General features: G+C 39.5%; 1 pseudogene; it reads right to left on the reverse strand.

The window, feature by feature from the left end:
* The window catches only part of LOC122705651, a 43,227-nt pseudogene that overhangs the window by 3,362 nt on the left and 21,408 nt on the right, over positions 1-18,457 (reverse strand).

Raw genomic sequence — 18,457 nt, forward strand, 5'->3', positions numbered from 1 at the left:
ACAATGACTGTCCTATTAGCAGTGAGCATTCCTAGGACCCAAACTGTGGTCTTGAAATGCTATTTCTCACTAAAAGAAACCAGAGATTCTGGGGAAAAAGTGGCTGATTCCAAGTCTGTAGCAGAAAATGACAAGAAGGGCCTAGAATATATTGTCTCTCAAATACAAAGGAAGTTATCAAAGACTGTTAGGATCATCTCAGAAAGGCTCCCAGTCCACCTGAAGATTTCACTGGGCAAAGATGGGACAGTTGGAGCTTCAATCACAATAATAATAATTTTGATGGGTTAAAACAAATCAAATATGTTTAAATCTATCAGCTCAAAACGAATTGATCACCTTCAGAATGTGACGGCTTCCCTGGTGGCTCAGTTAAGACTCCACCTGCAATGAGGGAGACCTGGGTTCAATCCCTGGGTTGGGAAGATCCCCTGGAGAAGGGAAGGCTAACCACTCCAGTATTCTGGCCTGGAGAATTCCATGAACCATATAGTCCATGGGGTCGCAAAGAGTCAGACATGACTGAGTGATTTTCACACACAGAATGTGATAGGACATCAATGTATTGTCTTTAAATCTGGTTTAAACAAAACCAAAGAATTTATCCTGCCTTCCTATTTGAACTATACCACTATCTACTTCTGCTTTATTGACTATGCCAAAGCCTTTGACTGTGTAGACCACAACAAACTCTGGAAAATTCTTAAAAGGATGGGAATACCAGACCACTTGACCTGCCTCTTGAGAAATCTGTATGCAGGTGTAGAAGCAACAGTTAGAACTGGACATGGAACAACAGACTGGTTCCAAATAGCAAAAGGAGTACATCAAGGCTGTATACTGTCACCCTGCTTATTTAACTTATATGCAGAGTACATCATGAGAAATGCTGGGCTGGATGAAACACAAGCTGGAATCAAGCTTGCCAGGAGAAATATCAATAACAACACCCTTATGGCAGAAAGTGAAGAAGAACCGAAGAGCCTCTTGATGAAAGCGAAAGAGAGTGGAAAAGTTGGCTTAAAGCTCAACATTCAGAAAACTAAGATCATGGCATCTGGTCCCATCACTTCATGGCAAATAGATGGGGAAACAGTGGAAACCGGGACAGACTTTATTTTTTGGGGCTCCAAAATCACTGCAGATAGTGACTGCAACCATGAAATTAAAAGACACTTGCTCCTTGGAAGAAACATTATGACCAACCTAGGCAGCATATTAAAAAGCAGAGACATTACTTTGCCAACAAAGGTCCATCTAGTCAAAGCTATGGTTTTTCCAGTAGTCATGTATGGATGTGAGAGTTGGACTATAAAGAAAGTTGAGCACCGAATAATTGATGCTTTTGAACTGTGGTGTTGGAGAAGACTCTTGAGAGTCCCTTGGACTGCAAGGTGATCCAACCAGTCCATCCTAAAGGAAATCAGTCCTGAATATTCATTGGAAGGACTGATGCTGAAGCTGAAGCTCCAATACTTTGGCCACGTGATGCAATGAGCTGACTCATTGGAAAAGACCCTGATGCTGGGAAAGATTGAAGGCAGGAGGAAAAGGGGACAACAGAGGATGAGATGGTTGGATGGCATCACCAACTCGATGGACATGAGTTTGAGTAAACTCCAGGAGTTGGCAATGGACTGGGAGGCCTGCTGTACTGCAATCCACGGGGTCACAAAGAGTCGGACACGACTGAGTGACTGAACTGCACTCAGTAACCAAATAATAGATTAGGGCGAGTATTTCTTTATTTCAACTAATATTTCAACTAATTAGTTGATGAAATAGAAATATTTAAATTTCTATTTAAATAGAAATAGAAATTATTAAAATTAGAATATCTGCATTCTTCAAACCAAGTGAACGACTAGATATAGGCAGTAATCATCATCAATGGCTGCTGACATCACCCCAGGGGAGACAACCAGATGTGTCCTACAGAAGTGCCCAACACCTCCTTGCCTTGACAACAGGATCAGTGTGATCCAGCTGCCAATTTGCAGGAAATACAGAGGACAGAGAATATGTTGAAATACACCATGAGTGTGCAATCAGCAGAATCCAGACTGGGAAACCCTGCTGGTCAAAGGATGCAGATAAGATGTAAGAAAATGAAAGGGACTGTTAGTTTAAAACTTAAAATACACTTTTAACTTTTTATTTTATATTGGAGTATAGCCAATTAACAATGTTACGATTTTAATAGTTTCAGGTGGACAGCAAAGGGACCCAGCCACACATACACATGTACCCATTTTCCCCCAAACTACCCTCCCATCCAGCCTGCCACATAACATTGAACAGAGTTCCCTATACTATACAGTAGGACCTTGTTTGTATCCATTTTAAATATAGCAGTGTGTACATGTCAATCCCAGGGCTTCCCACATGGCACTAGAGGTAAAGAACCAGCATGCCATTGTGGGAGACATATAGACTCAAGTTTGATCCCTAGATCGGTAAGATCCCCTGAAAGAGGCAACTCACTCCAGTATTCTTGCCTGAAGAATCCCATGGACAGAGGCACCTGGTGGGCTACAGTCCATAGGGTCACAAAGAGTTGGACACGACTGAAGTGACTTAGCACTCACACATGCACATGTCGACCCCAAACTCCCTATTTCTTCCCCCATTCTAACCACCTGGCAGCTATAAGTTCATTCTCTAAGTTGGTGAGTCTGTTTCTGTTTTGTAAATGAGTTCATTTGAGTCATTAAAGTGCATTTTTAATAGATAGGACTAAATTATAATATCCAGGGACATTTTATCACAATTGGGTGATAAAATTGTTTGCAAAGTAACAATTACTATAAAAGTAATTGAGAAGAAAGTGTTCATCATTAGAATGAGTCTCGTGGACAGGGCTCCTGAAGTAGAAGGTAAAGTTTTATTTTCTGACCAGGGTTGTAGTTTCAAAGTTGCTCACTTTTATAAAAAATAAATTGTCATATATTTTTGTGTAGTTTTCTATCTTTATTTTTATAGTCTAATAAAATTGTTTTAAAAGAGAGAAAGATACTTTAGAAGACACAACAACCAACCGCAATCTGTGGACCTTGTTTGAATCCTAATTTGAACAAACCAATTATCAGCTATTTATGAGATAATCAGGAAAATTAGAACATTGACTAGATCTTTGATGATATTTCGGTATTATCTTTTAATTTTAGATGCAAATTAAAAACGTTAATTTTAGATCTTATTTTAAAATGTACACTGAAATATTTTACATAATGCCCGAGATTTACTTCAAAATAATATATTGGGAATAGAAATGGCAGGTAGGTGTATAGCTGAAACAAAGTGGCCAAAGTTGATAATTTGTGAGACTGGTTGCAGAATACATAGGGGGAGTCATTATATTATCCCATCTACTTCTGTGCATGTTTGAAATTTTCCATAAAAAGTAATTTCTATTACTGACATGATTTAGATGAATAGTTCGTAAGCAAAAGAAAGCTGGACCCCTAAGTTCCTGTTTGCAGATGACTCAGACAGCTCTCTGTCTCTTCAATGAACTGCTCTGAAAATTCTCCCTCCATGGAACAATTGTTTAAGTCAACCAAAACTTAACTGTTTAAGTTAACCAAGACTTCAGGACAAGGTGTCATTTGTCAGATAAAATGTCCCTGCATACCAAATGTCCCAACGCTTCTTTCAGATCAGACTGACCAAATAAAATACACTTTCACTTCTCTGTGGAGAACTAGGGACTGTGAAACACAGGCGCCACTGAGTACCCGTCCTGCCTATGAGTTGATGCTCAGATTGGTAACCTAAAGGACAGAACCTTCCATTCCATTCTGCAGAATTTCAGGTCCAGACTGAAAATCTGTCTCTGAAATGCCTCCCACAATTTTTTAACAGCTGCTCAATCTCAAGTTAGCACCAAAAGTAAAACATAATAATATGGGTTGTTTTTTAAGGCCTTGATGTCTCAATTTTGTCATGCTGACATCAGCAGCATATGCCTACTGGTGTGGCAAATTGAGAAGAAAATGTTTCTATGACCATGCTGCTGATTTTTAAAAATAGCATGCTAATGAGCCAGCTGTGATTAGACAGGAAAACATTAATAATCATTTCTGCAGTTTCTTTTGTCCCAAACAATTCTCAGATGTTACTCTATCTTTTCAAAACTGCAATACAGATATCATACAGATGGCCCATTTGATGGGTTCTATTTTTAAATAAGCAACCTGGGAGACCATTGTTTTTATTAAAAGGTAGGGAAAATAATTTATTCCAGCACTAAGAGTAAATTATGTTTCTGACAAAATGATGTACTTTTTATAAGACAGTGTTGTCAGTTCATGAATGTACAGTGATTTATCTCCCTGGAACTTGAAAATGAGGGAAATAAAAATTGACTTGAGGGTTAAACTCTACAATCAATATAGTGTGATAAGGCCTGAGAATACAAAACTGCTTAGAAACCAGATAGCTGTCAGGTCAGCAAGCCTGGGCTGTGAAAGAATGAATATATTATGATACCTAAAGGGTATATTCACCAAAGTGTGTGGGAGCAGGTGATATTGACCCATCACAGAATTATAGGAAAGAGTGTCACTCAGACAAGTGCTGGCTCTGTCTGTCTACACATTGTTCTGGGCACAACCACCTTAACCAACGGCTCTGAGTTACTTGAGTCTCATGGAAAGATTACCCCTAACATGAGCCAGATGTGTCAGGCTTTGAAAACTCAAGGCAGAGGTCACAGACTAGAGTAAGGACACCTAAACTTGCTCCCAGCTGGGTTTGTCTGGTTCTGTTAGGTTCTTTTTTAATGTGTGTGTGTGTGTTTACATGTGTGTGGCCTCAGTCGCTCAGTCATATCCGACTCTTTGCAACCCCATGGACTGCAGCCTTCCAGGTTCCTCTGTCCATGGAATTTTCCAGTCAAGAATACAGGAGTGGGTAGCCATTTCCTACTCCAGGGGATCTTTCCCACCCAGGGATCGAACCCTCGTCTCCTGCATTTGGCAGGCAGATTCTTTACCACTGCACCACCTGGGGAGCCCAATATTCAAATTAATTGGAAACTTTTTTAATGTAAATATTTTATTTAAAATTCTTCATTTATTACTTTTTTTGAGAAAAATCCCACATTGCCATGTGGCAACAGTCAACTAGAACCATGTAAGAGTTGTCCCCTGTAGACAGCTCCCGCCATCCACAGCCTCCACCAGCATCTTCACTCAGCTCACTTACCTCTCAGACCCCTGGACACATCTGCGCTGGCTGCTCGCAGCTTAATACCTTCAGCTACTCAGCCGGTCTTACTTCCTGTGTACTGAGTCCATGCTCGACCTACAATCTTCTAGTCCCAGTCTGACTTCCCTTGTTGATTTTCTATAGGAAGAAAATGAGCAGGACATGTCAATGTAAGGACTCCTGCCTTTGTGACAGTTTTGTTTCATGGCTCAGTAAGAAACTGGCATTTTGATTTTACACATCAGTCTCCAGTAACTCAGCCCGAGGGAGATGGATCCACTCTTGGTGTAAAAACAAAGTCAGGTCTCAGCCTCCAAGGCTGAGAATCAAGCTTCTATTGCTGCTAAGCTCCCTAACTCAGTGACTTGGGGCTGAACCATTCAATACCGCTATATAGAATCCTCCACGAAGAAGACAATTTCCAATTTTTACTGTACTGAAAAGGTCCTATATGCTCTAATTTTGTTTTGTAAATCACATTTGTGGAAGAATGAGTGCCTTTTCAGACTCTTCTAAGAGAAGATAAGAAACCTGATCTCTATTTTGTGAATGTCATTGCCTCTGCAGTCACCCACTAGCCTCCTATATTTTATAATTTAGAAAATGTCCACCTACATATTGCACCTCAATTGTGTCATCTGCCAAAAAGCAAGATGATTGGGAAAGAAAAATCTTACAAACACTTCCTACACATTCACACATTGCCGAGGCTTTACATCATAGGCATTTGGGAGTCCCACTGTGTCTGAAAGAACTTTAGAACGATTCATGCAAGAAATAACTTGGGAAAACATAATTCTGAAAGATTCTCTTTAGCATGGGGGTTGTAATGCTAACTGATGTAGCAACTCTGATGTTTAAGATCCTCCAACTCTTTTCCCATTTCAGTCATAAGCGTACACATCCCATTCATTCATTCATTAAAAAAAAATGGTTACCAAGCCATCTATTGGGCTTACCAGGTGGCACTAGTGGTAAAGAACCTGCCTGCCACTGCAGGAAATGCAAGAGATGCAGGTTTGATGCATGGGTCAGGAAGATCCCCTGGAGGAGGGCATGGCAACCCACTCCAGTATTCTTGCCTGGAGAATCCTATGGACAGAGGATCCTGGTGGGCTACAGTTCATGGTCACACAGAGTCAGACACGGCTGAAGCGACTTAACACAAATGAGTATGAACAAAGTCATCTATTATGTGCAGGTGACCGATAGCCTGCACCTAAACCCAATAGAAAGCAGTTTTCCTAGACTTAGTATCAATGATCATAGTAACAATGACATTTTTGCCTTTATAACCATATGATTGATTTCAGTTGTTTTGATATCTACACTACAGGATAGAACTGTTTGGCAGCTTACAAGGATTTTTAAAAAGTGCCAAGTGGTTCTACACTTGAGATTTTTGTTTTCCTCCCATAAAGAGGTATCTTTGGTCACCTAACTGGAGTTTACTCCGTGACGTACGCTGAAGCTGTCAACTATTTAGTGAATATTTCTGAGTATTGCTTCCCAGTAATTTTTAAACACAACAGAATGTCAGAAACTCTTTTCTATCTCTTTCATATATCATTCCTACGTATCACATGGTTGCCTGGAGAATCCTATGGACAGAGGATCCTGGTGGGCTACAGAGTCGGACATGACTGAAGCGACTTAGCATGAATGAACACGAACAAAGCCGTGTGAAGGTGACCAATAGCCTGCACCTAAAAATGAAGTGAATTTGTGGCATATTGAGAAACCATAACTAGATGTGTTGCTTAAAATTATGTTTTTGGAATCACAGATGCATTTGGTTAATAAATAGTGTGTGTGTGCTCAATCGTTCAGTCGTGTCTGACTCTTTGCCACCTTCTAGACTGTAGCCCAACAGGCTCTTCTCTCCATGGAATTTTCCAGGCAAGAATACTGGAGCGGGTTGCCATTTGCTACTCCAGGGGATCTTCCCCACCCAGGGATAGAACCTGCATCTCTTGCATCTCTTGCATTTGGCAGGCAGTTTCTTTACCACTACACCACCTGGGAAACCCACTTAATAAATTAGTCACATATAAAAAGATCTTAACTGAGTGGTTTCTCAGAACTTTCATTTCTGCAAAATGGAGTACTTCCAAGGCTGATTGTTTCCTCCTCACTAAAGTATCAATACATTTTCAATGACAGGGAGAAGTATTTGGGTCAATGCCTTATCAGGGTTACAAGCTAAGTTTATTTTAGATCTTGCTTTCTAAGAATCAAAGAAAAAGATAGAAGAACAGAAAAATGACCACATTTTGAAGGACTGAATAATGCTGCATTAATTACAGAATTGACAGTCCAGCTCCAGTAACTTAAATGAAGCAGCTGACATTGGCCTAGAAGTGGGTTTTAGCCCATAAAGATGTTACGTTTCTTGAGTTTAATGATTTCGTAGAATTCAGATAGAGATAGGAACATCAGAGGTACAATTGTAAATTACATTACATTACAATTCATGTGAGCAGGAGCTATTTTTTTCCTAAAGCAGATCTACTTGACTGAAAACTTCTCTCTCCTGTAAACTCAGTCAGCAACAAATCAAGGAATTTAGTCACCTGACAAACAGTGGTCTGAAAGCTCTGTGAGATTATGTGTTCCTAAACACATTTAAATGACACCTATACTATTTTTTTTTTTCCAGTGGGTTTTGTCATACATTGATATGAATCAGCCATGGATTTACATGTATTCCCAATCCCGATCCCCCCTCCCACCTCCCTCTCCACCCGATTCCTCTGGGTCTTCCCAGTGCACCAGGCCGGAGCACTTGTCTCATGCATCCCACCTGGGCTGGTGATCTGTTTCACCATAGATAGTATACATGCTGTTCTTTTGAAATATCCCACCCTCACATTCTCCCACAAAGTTCAAAAGTCTGTTCTGTATTTCTGTGTCTCTTTTTCTGTTTTGCATATAGGGTTATCGTTATCACCTTTCTAAATTCCATATATATGTGTTAGTATGCTGTAATGTCAGCAATCCCACTTCTGGGCATACACACTGAGGAAACCAGATCTGAAAGAGACACGTGCACCCCAATGTTCATCGCAGCACTGTTTATAATAGCCAGGACATGGAAGCAACCTAGATGCCCATCAGCAGATGAATGGATAAGGAAGCTGTGGTACATATACACCATGGAATATTACTCAGCCATTAAAAAGAATTCATTTGAACCAGTCCTAATGAGATGGATGAAGCTGGAGCCCATTATACAGAGTGAAGTAAGTCAGAAAGATAAAGAACATTACAGCATACTAACACCTATACTATTTTATCATCATAACAAAGCAATGACTATGAGTTTTATGTGGGAACCTTGCAATTCATTTTAAAACCACCTTAGCAACCTGAAGGTAAGCATAGAGATTTGACAGCCAATGAGGACGTTTGATGGCCTCACAGGGGTGGATTTGGTATGATATTTTATAGCAAAAGGGAAAAAATATCAAGCTGAATGCCAAGTATCACAAATTCTGTAAGCAACCACAGAATGATAGCACTCTGTGTATTACATACACATTTACCTGTGCTACTCAAAGTCATGGCCCAGCTACTCTAAACATGAAGGACAGAAGTCTTGTGACTCTTCTGCCTGGTATTTACCTTGCAAAGCAAAGACTGTAGTGAGCCTAAACCACTACAGAACCTTTGGCTTCAGAATTAGACCTTAGAATCTTTGTGACCTTGACCAGTTTTCATAACCTGAGTCTAAGATTTTTATCTATAAAATTAATACATTTAATCTATAAATTCCAGCTAGAATGTCATCTTTTGAGGGGATAGGAATCTCTCTGCTTTTTGCCTGGAACAATTTGTTAAATAAACAAATAAATCAATAGATTTATTCATATTTACTTGGATATGCACAAAGAAACTCTGGAAACTTTCCTAAGAAAATACCAGTTGTTACTAGGGCAGGGAAAGTGGAAGAGGTGGTCTGGATAAATTGAGGATGAGGTGGGAAGGAGATCCCAATTTTTGAGTTTTGAACCATATGAATTATATATACATATATATAATTGTATAGATATATAAATCAGACCTCACTGTTGTTAAAGTCACCTACCATCTCTGACAGGTCTGATTTTTTTCTCTCCACTCTCTAAAGAGACTACTCCCTCCGGTCTCTTTTTCCTGCACCTCCTTAATTTCTCCATGAAACCTCAGAAAAACAAATTTTCTTCCTGCTTATCTGTTCTGTAGGAATAAATGTTGTAAGAAAAGTATGAAGTAGAACTTCAACTTCAAAACAGAGATACTCTACTCAAATACATAATGTGATCAAGTAAAGATTTAATAAACAAAACTAACCACAAAAAGCTGAACCCAAAGAGAAAGGTCAATAAGGAAGAGCGATGGTGACTTTAGAGGGTTTGAGAAGCGCATGGTACATGATGGCAACTGCTTTGTGGGCATTGGCCCTTGCTCCCAGGGGTCACGTGATGGATGTCCATGGTGCAGCAGGTGAAGTGACCTCTGGGCTGGGAACAGGTGCTCTGAGATTCTCCCTGCTGAGCCTCTCCTAAGCCCAGATATCTGCTTCTGGGCTGCACTCTCCACTGTTCTGATCAAAAGACTTCTTGGTGTTAGGGCATCTGAGGCAAATGTCCCAGGGAGACCAAGAGAACACAAACAAGCAGATCTGCAGTGTGGTGAGAAGAAAACAGAAGAGGCACGTGAGTTGGCATGTGTTATGTGCTATGAATTCATTTACATAGTCATCAGCAGAAGCAACATGATCCAAAGTTAAGATGAAGCCAAGAGCCTTGCCTTCCTTCAAATCTCCAGGGAGTCGGAATATAAGTCAAATTTCAAAACATAGAGGCTTTCTTCTTCCCTTTCCACCTCCCTCCCGTGTTTCCAGCCAGTTTTAGGCAAGTGAATTATTATTCTAGCCAAATTCCTCTAGGAAGGAAAGAACAAGCTTAATCCATCTTCATTTCTCTCCTCTGACAAAGTAGGTAAGACAGTGATGATATCAGTCTTTTAACTCAAGGGATCTTGCTCACAGGGATTTAATGAATATTCGTTAATACACAGTGATAAGCAATGCAAAAATATAAGGCACAGCAAAGTGATAAGGCCATAAATTACAAATTCCTAAGCCCTCATTATGCAGAAAACTAATTTCTTCTTACTACATTAGGATCTGACCATCCCTAAACCCAAAAAAGTGCTTTTTATGCACTTCTTTGAATTTTAATTACATATAAATGAAAACCGGAAGAAAGGAGTCATTTTAAATACAAAGGACTATTTCTAATTTCTTACAAAATCATTCCTCTTTATGAAAAACTGCTAGTGAACAATGGTCCTCCAGCCTCAACAACAGTCAGAATCACATGCCACAATGACCTGTAAATACTGTATATCAAGACGAAGTCCAAAAAGATGCTTTAAATCCACTCGTTAGATTGTCCATTCTATTTAATCCACTAACCTAGAAAATTGTGTTAATGAAATTGGAGATTGAAATCAACATTTTCGGAACTGCTGCTTGGTATTTTTCAATACTGGCTGTTGCTTCTACCCTGAAGCACTATAATGACATCACCCCTTGAGAATCTCCCCCTCAAAACTGTCTGTCACACAAAGCCAGAGAAGCACATCATTCAGTGTTGGGGTCCTTTAATGGACCGGAACCTTGTGGTGCGGAGTCGACGATAAGAAAGTGAAAGAGAGAAAGAGAGAGAGAGAAAGAGAGAGAGAGAGACAAAAAAGACCCGGGGACCTAAGCTCTGATGGAGCAAAGGTGCTTTAATGATTTTTCTATGAGTATATATAGGCTGCAGTACATGAAACTTCTTTCGGGAATGATAGAGATCAGAAAACCAAATGTACAGCAACTGTTACCACAAGGTCAGGAGACAATCCATATCTCAAGAAAGGGGAAGGAGATTAAGCTGTTTTGTCCTAAGGAGAATGTTTACTAAAGGAGACTCATGCTTGCCTCACACAATGACCTCAGTCCCTGGGAGCAGCGTGCTGTTCCGCTTGAAGAGGGACAAAGGACTCATGAGAGACAGCACGTAGGAATCCTCCCGTCAAACATTCCCTGACAATTCAGTTCTTTGTGTTTTCCCCTAGTTACTCACCATCATGACTGTGGTTATGTTTCTACTGTGGGAGTCACACAATGAGAGAGAAGAGGGCCCCATTACATCCCCAGGTTACATAAGCACCTACCCGAAAGGAGCAGCCCAGATTCTCTGAGCAGCATCCACAGAGAGAGGCTCAGACCCCAAATAGCAACTTTGCTCTGAGCAGCAAGAAGACATAGTTCCACTTATGATATTCAGAGACTGCAGCCGTCTACGAAATTGGACTTTCCTAGAGCACTAACCAGAAGTCACGCTTCACGGTCAAGCACTGGAGGAAGGGCTAAAACAGAAAGATCCAGCAGTTGCCATGGCAGCAGCAACAGGACTGGAAAGGTTTCCAGAAGCAGGTCTGTCTCAAAAGTTTATAACACAATCACATTCTGTCAGTGTTTAACACAGGCCAAATGAAGACAAATACAGTGGATTTTCCAACTCCCTCTGTCAGTCTGTGTTATGATTATCTGGCGAAATTCTGGAGAGGCAAGTGTGATCATTCTCTGACCCAGGTCTTCCAGTTAACCTGCAACAAAGAAGGCTTATTTTAAGCCTTTCTCTTCCTCTTGTGCAGGAAATGCAGCACAAGCCAATCACTGACCTAGGCTTAACCAGGTTGGCTGAAATTTCTGGTTATACTGTAACATTTACCTGTTTCTAACTACCGAGAGATTGATTAAGTAGCAAAGCTGTTTCAACCTCTATAGTATTACTTGGAAATATTAAGAGTTAATCCAGAAGGTACAGGGAAACATTCTTTGAATCTAAATTCATTTCAGAAAAAGCAATAAAGGGTTATTCCTTTCCCTCTTTATTCCCAAGTAACTTACAGAGCAAAATTAAGCTCTGATCGCAGATGTTAACTCTTCCCTGGGACAGGAGGCCAGACCCTCAGATGTGGGTCCCTTCTGTAGATGAATTTTACCCTTCCCCCATCCCAGGGAGACCAACTTACTTCTTTATTATTATGGTAACATACACAACTTAAAATTTACTGTTTTAACCACTTTTAAGTGTACAATTCAGTGACACTATGTATACAAAAAATGCTGTGTAACCACCACCACCACCATCCATTTCCAGAACTTTTTCATGATCTCAAACAGAAACTCTGTACCCATTAAACAGTAACTCCCCACTACTCCCTCCCTTCACTTTCTCGCAACCACAATTCTACTTTCTGTCTTGATGAATTTGCCTATTCTATATATAATTTGCCTATATATAGCTGAAATCATATAATATTTGTCCTTTTAGGTCTGACTTCCTTCACTTAACATAGTGTTTTCAAGGTACATCCATGTTGTTGCATGTGTCAGAAGTTCCTTCCTTTTTAAGGCCTAATAATATTCCATTGTATTTATATTCAACATACACACATTGTATACATATTTTGTTTTTCTGATCCACTGTTGATGCACATTTGGGTTGTTCCTATCTTTGGCTACTGTGAATAACACTATTATGAATACTGATGTTAAATCCCTATTTGAGTCTCTGGTGTCAGTTCTTTGGGGTATATACTAGAAGTAGAATTGCTAAATCATATGCTAATTCCAACTTTAACTTTTTGAGAAACCACCAAGCTGGTTCCCATGGTGGCTGTAGCATTTTACATCCCCAGCAAGTTCCCCCTTTTAATGCCTTTAAAGGTACAAATTTGCATCACTTTCCCAGATTTTGAAGTGATGGGGGAAGACTGCCATCCCTGTTGTCAATACATTTTCCTGATGTCACACTGAAATCTTAATAAGTTAAAGTCAGTAATAATTTGTTGAATGCCTGCTATGAGCCAGGAACATGCTAGGCATTAAAGATACAAAGCTTAGTGAAGAAGATAGACATGCAAATGCAAAAGTGTAGTGTAATGAATCCAATAATTAGAAGGATATACAAGTTAATAAGGGGCAGGAAAAGCTCTGCAGAAGGGATGACTGAGCTGGGTTTTGAATGATGAACAGGAGTCTGCCATGTAGGAAGAAGGAGAATAGCCCAAGTAGGGAATAGTAAGTTCAAAGAACATCCAAGAGAACAAGGCACCCTGAGGGAACAAGGGAGAGTTCATTATGCTACAGCTCACTGCCTACCTTCTGGTCCATTGGTGTCCCCACTACCCTGGTGGCTCAGAGGGTAAAGAATCTGCCTGCAATGCAGGAGACTCAGGTTCAATCCCTGGGTCAGGAAGATCCCCTGGAGAAGGGAATGGCAACCCACTCCAGTATTCGCTCCTCAGTATTCTTGCCTGGAGAATTCAATGGACAGAGGAACCTGGCAGGCTACAGTCCACAGAGTCTCAAAGAGTCAGACACAACTGAGTGACTAACAATTTCAGAAACTCTGTTGACAGTGGGTAAAGACATGCATATGTGTAAGCATGTGTTCATACATGGACTTGCATTTGAAGGTGAGCAGAAGTGGGACTTTACCAAGTGGTGTCTAGATTCTTGTGATTTGTGGACGGTAGAGATGCTGAGTGAAGGAGATTTCAGGGTGATGCTGACACTTTGAGGTATTGAAGTGGTTGTTACTAAACAAAACTTTAAAGCCTCCAGAGATAGGAAGTATGACTTACAACTTTAGAAAAATTTACTTTTGAGTGACCCAGTTTCAGCAATATGGCAGATTAAGAAAGCTGAAGGCCCTCCCCCTGCAACTCCTAGAAACGGTTTGTAAAATACAATTAAAATTCTTATAAATGAAAAGCCAAATTAACACAAATAGGGACACCCCCTGATGCCAGAAAGGAGGTCAGTGGAAGCCAGAGCAGTGACCTGAAACTGTAGCCACAGGAGTTCAGGGACAAGGATGCAGGAAGGATGGCGAAGGAGTGGCGAAGTTTCCTTGCTTCTATAAAGGCAGCAGAAAAGCAGACGTGAGAGTCAACAACAAGGAGTGTGATCTGGTATAATGGAGCACAGTCATGGGACTGCCAGGCCGTTGCCTTTGCCATATCTTGTCAGTTAGAAGCAGGTCCTGGGTCTCACTCACAAGAAAAGGGGTTTATACAGGCCATGAATACCAGAAGACAGGGGGTCATGGAGGACCAATTTAGGGTCTGTCCACCACGTGTGTACAGATCTTCAGTAGTGCCACATTCCAGGAGTATCTATCAAGACATTTCTACTAACATCAGAGCAGGATCCAGAATTCTCATGCCATATGTAGGACACTAGTGACATGCTTTGTCTCATGGCCATTGCCTATAAATGTTGAAGAATACAGGATTTCCTAATTTTTGTTTATTTTATGAAAATACTACATGGTTATGGAAACACCTCAAACAGTGCAGATAAGGATAACTACAAAGGACAGGTTCTCATCTCCTTTCCCATTCACAGACCCCCTACTACTATTCAGAAGTTATCTTTGGAGAAGGTTTGTGGATAGTGTGAGTAATCAAAACTATCACCATTGCAGGAAAACAAGAGCGCCATCTGTCCAAGAGAAAACTAGAGTTGTCCTGGGCAAGTGCAGCTATTTTTTAAGGTTCCCAGGTGAAAGTGAAAGCGTGAGAGGTTCATGAAGGGGATGAGAGTGGTAACAGCAAGCTGCAGAGGCCACCTCCAGTCTACCCTGCCTTCCTGAGTTAAATAGGAAAGGTCAGTGGTTAAGGAGAGAACACAACCAAAAGGTTAATTACAAAATAAGAGAACTAAAAATTAAAAGGAATGAAATAAATAAATTTACATAGAAAAAAACACAAGAGATTATTTTGGAGTAAAGATGAAAAATACTAACATGAAAATAGTACAAAGTATTTTACAATACTTTTATAAGTATTTACGTATAAAAGCAAATAAAGGTCAAAAGTTAAAAGAAACCACATTGAAAATTAAAAGCCAAAGAATTACAAAAGCGAGGCTTAATTTTTAAAAAAAAAATATGGGTGGAGAGATGAACTGACAATTTACAAAGAAACACAGATGGCCTGTATGTGTGAAAATATTATAACTTAATCTTCTTTATAACTAAAAAAATAATAAAAATCATAAGATACTATTTTTCACATATTAGATTAGCAAAGATTTAAAACTTTTATAATACCCAGTATAAACATGAGAGAAACAATCTCATATACTGTTAAAGTTCAGTTCAGTTCATTTCAGTCGCTCAGTTGTGTCCAACTCTTTGCGACCCCATGAACCGCAGCACACCAGGCCTCCCTGTCCATTACCAACTCCCAGAGTTCACCCAAACCCATGTCCATTGAGTCAGTGATGCCATCCAATCATCTCATCCTCTGTCATCCCCTTCTCCTCCTGCCCTCAATCTTTCCCAGCATCAGGGTCTTTTCTAATGAGTCAGCTCTTCGCATCAGGTGGCCAAAGGACTGGAGTTTCAGCTTCAACATCAGTCCTTCCAGTGAACACCCAGGACTGATCTCCTTTAGGATGGACTGGTTGGATCTCCTTGCAGTCCAAGGGACTCTCAAGAGTCTTCTCCAACACCACAGTTCAAAAGCATCAATTCTTCAGCACTCAGCTTTCTTTATAGTCCAACTTTCACATCCATACATGATGACTGGAAAAACCATAGCCTTGACTAGACGGACCTTTGTTGGCAAAGTAATGTCTCTGCTTTTTATTTTTTTATTTTTTTTTTCGATGCAAAAGCAGTGAGGAACTTTATTACAAGCTCGAGCAGGGACTCTCTTCACACAACGGCGAAGGAGCCCTGTCTCTGCTTTTTAATATGTTGTCTAGGTTGGTCATAACTTTCCTTCCAAGGAGTAAGCGTAAGTAAGTAAGTAAGTAATTTCATGGCTGCAGTCACCATCTGCAGTGATTTTGGAGCCCAGAAAAATAAAGTCAGCCACTGTTTCCACTGTTTCCTCATCTATTTTCCATGAAGTGATGGGACCGGATGCCATGATCTTCGTTTTCTGAATGTGGAACTTTAAGCCAACTTTTTCAGTCTCCTCTTTCACTTTCATCAAGGGGCTCTCTAGTTCTTCTTCACTTTCTGCCATATGGTGGTGTCACCTGCATATCTGAGGTTATTGATATTTCTTCCAGAAATCTTGATTCCAGCTTGTGCTTCATCCAGGCCAGCATTTCTTATGATGTTATGATGTTATACTGTTAGCAGGAATATATATTTCTATGAACTGTTTAGATGACAATTTGACAATATCTACAAAAATTTATAAAGCTATTTGACTTGGCAATTCCGTTTCTAAGATTGCATCTTATATTTGCATGGTGTGTGTATAAATACACAAGATAGACCAATTTGTAGATTCATAGATAGATCATCACTGATTGAAATGGAGAAATCGTAGAACAACCTACATAGGTTACTGTATCTCTATTAAATATGATTTATTCCCACAATATAACATTCTCCTCCTCCAGGAAGACTTCTCAGATTATTCCATATCCAGTCACTAATTTGGGGGTTCTTGTTTTCTCTCAATCTATCCCACTTTCAACAGCGGTTCAGGATCTTAGTTGACATAGAACCAGTTTCAAATTCGGGAGAAAGAGGTGTACCCACAATCATTACCTATGGTAAGAGAATTAAAAAAAAAAAAGCAGGAAGCTTTCAGATTGGGATGAACATGCCTCTATTTTGATCTTGAAAAAATGTCAAACATTTTTTCCAATGCTGTGTGACACAAATTGATTTAACCCACTGTCCTCACTTTTATACTTTTAAAAGCCTACAGAAAATAGATACTACAAAAGAAGATGCCAGTGTTGACATTTTAAATCCCTAACTTTTAAATCCATCAGCTTTTCTTTCTGCTCAATACCTTTTCTAGAATCTCTGTCTTTTCCTTGCATTTTGTTCTTTTTTTTTAAACAGTCTTCAATTTTCTGAAACAAAGGAGAATTGATTGGGACCTTCATTCAGGCTTCAGGTGCCCCATTCTTGAAAGATGAAGTGCTTCTTCAAAAATCCTTTCTAAACAAGCATTTAAGTCAATTACTCTCCTCTTCTGGTGGTATAAAACAAAGTGTACCATTAGTCATTTAGCAAGAGCAACACATCTCCCTTTGTGAAAACCACCAACCATGTGGTTTAAAAAAGCTAAAGGATAAATCACATTTACCTAATGGATGGAACTTGATATTTATCCATATGCTATTACTAAAATTGACATGGCAGAAGTTGCCAGGAGGAAGAGATAAATAGTCACTCTAAAGAAAGAAAAATACTTCTTGAATCATCATTAAACATATCTTTGTTTTAAAGTTTTTTATTTCACCATGAAATTAACTGGCACTTTCACTTATTATTTTTACTTAAAATTAAACAGTTTGAAGAGAATGGTTTTCAAAATAACTCTTCCCTAAGTCAGTCTATGGAAAAAGTAACACTCCCCACTAATTTTTTTATGACACTTGGGTTACCAAAGAGACTTGTCCACAAGCTCTTTTTATACCTAACAAAGGAACAAAATTATGCCCACATCTGCATTGTTTGTTTTCCATGATATTGGACCTGGGCATGAGTATCATCAGTTACAAGAAACTAGAATCTCCCAGAGCAAAAGGACCGAAGTTTCCATCCCTTTTTCTAAGTCCAGCCTGGATTTCCTGAGGCCATTGCCCATATTCAAAACGTACCCTTCTTTCTTCTGGCAATTATGCTGTATACCAATGAAACTTCCTCTAAGAAGCTGAAAATTCTATTCATTTAATTCAATCTCTTTTTTGCTATGTAGCAATGGTTTCCTGAAAAAATTAGTTGAAAGGCTATAATGGTAGCCAAAACCAACTATTACTCAATGACAAGATGTCATGATTATACATATATAGGCCTCATTAGTCTCCTCAGTTTTAGTTTTTAAGTAGTTTTTTTTTAACCTATCTGGACAGGTCATGGCAAAAGATTATTGTTTTTTTCATCATAAAATTACATTCATGCTGTGGTTCTTTAAGTTGTTGAAAAAGTCCCCTTTTATATCCACTAAAGAGAAGTATGATTCAAACAGAGGGAAGTATAAACTAATTTAGGAGTACCCATGGGTCAGATGCTTTACACGTTAGTTTATTTAGATGACTTGCCGAGACAACACATAGAGTTCAAATATGATCCCACCTGGGTCTGATCCCACAGCCAGAGATCTACCTCTTTCTTATTATCCAGTCAGATTTTAATAAAATCTATTTAAGTGAAATGGC

Source organism: Cervus elaphus, chromosome 12 (assembly GCF_910594005.1).
Source record: "Cervus elaphus chromosome 12, mCerEla1.1, whole genome shotgun sequence".
Classification (NCBI taxonomy): Eukaryota; Metazoa; Chordata; class Mammalia; order Artiodactyla; family Cervidae; genus Cervus; species Cervus elaphus.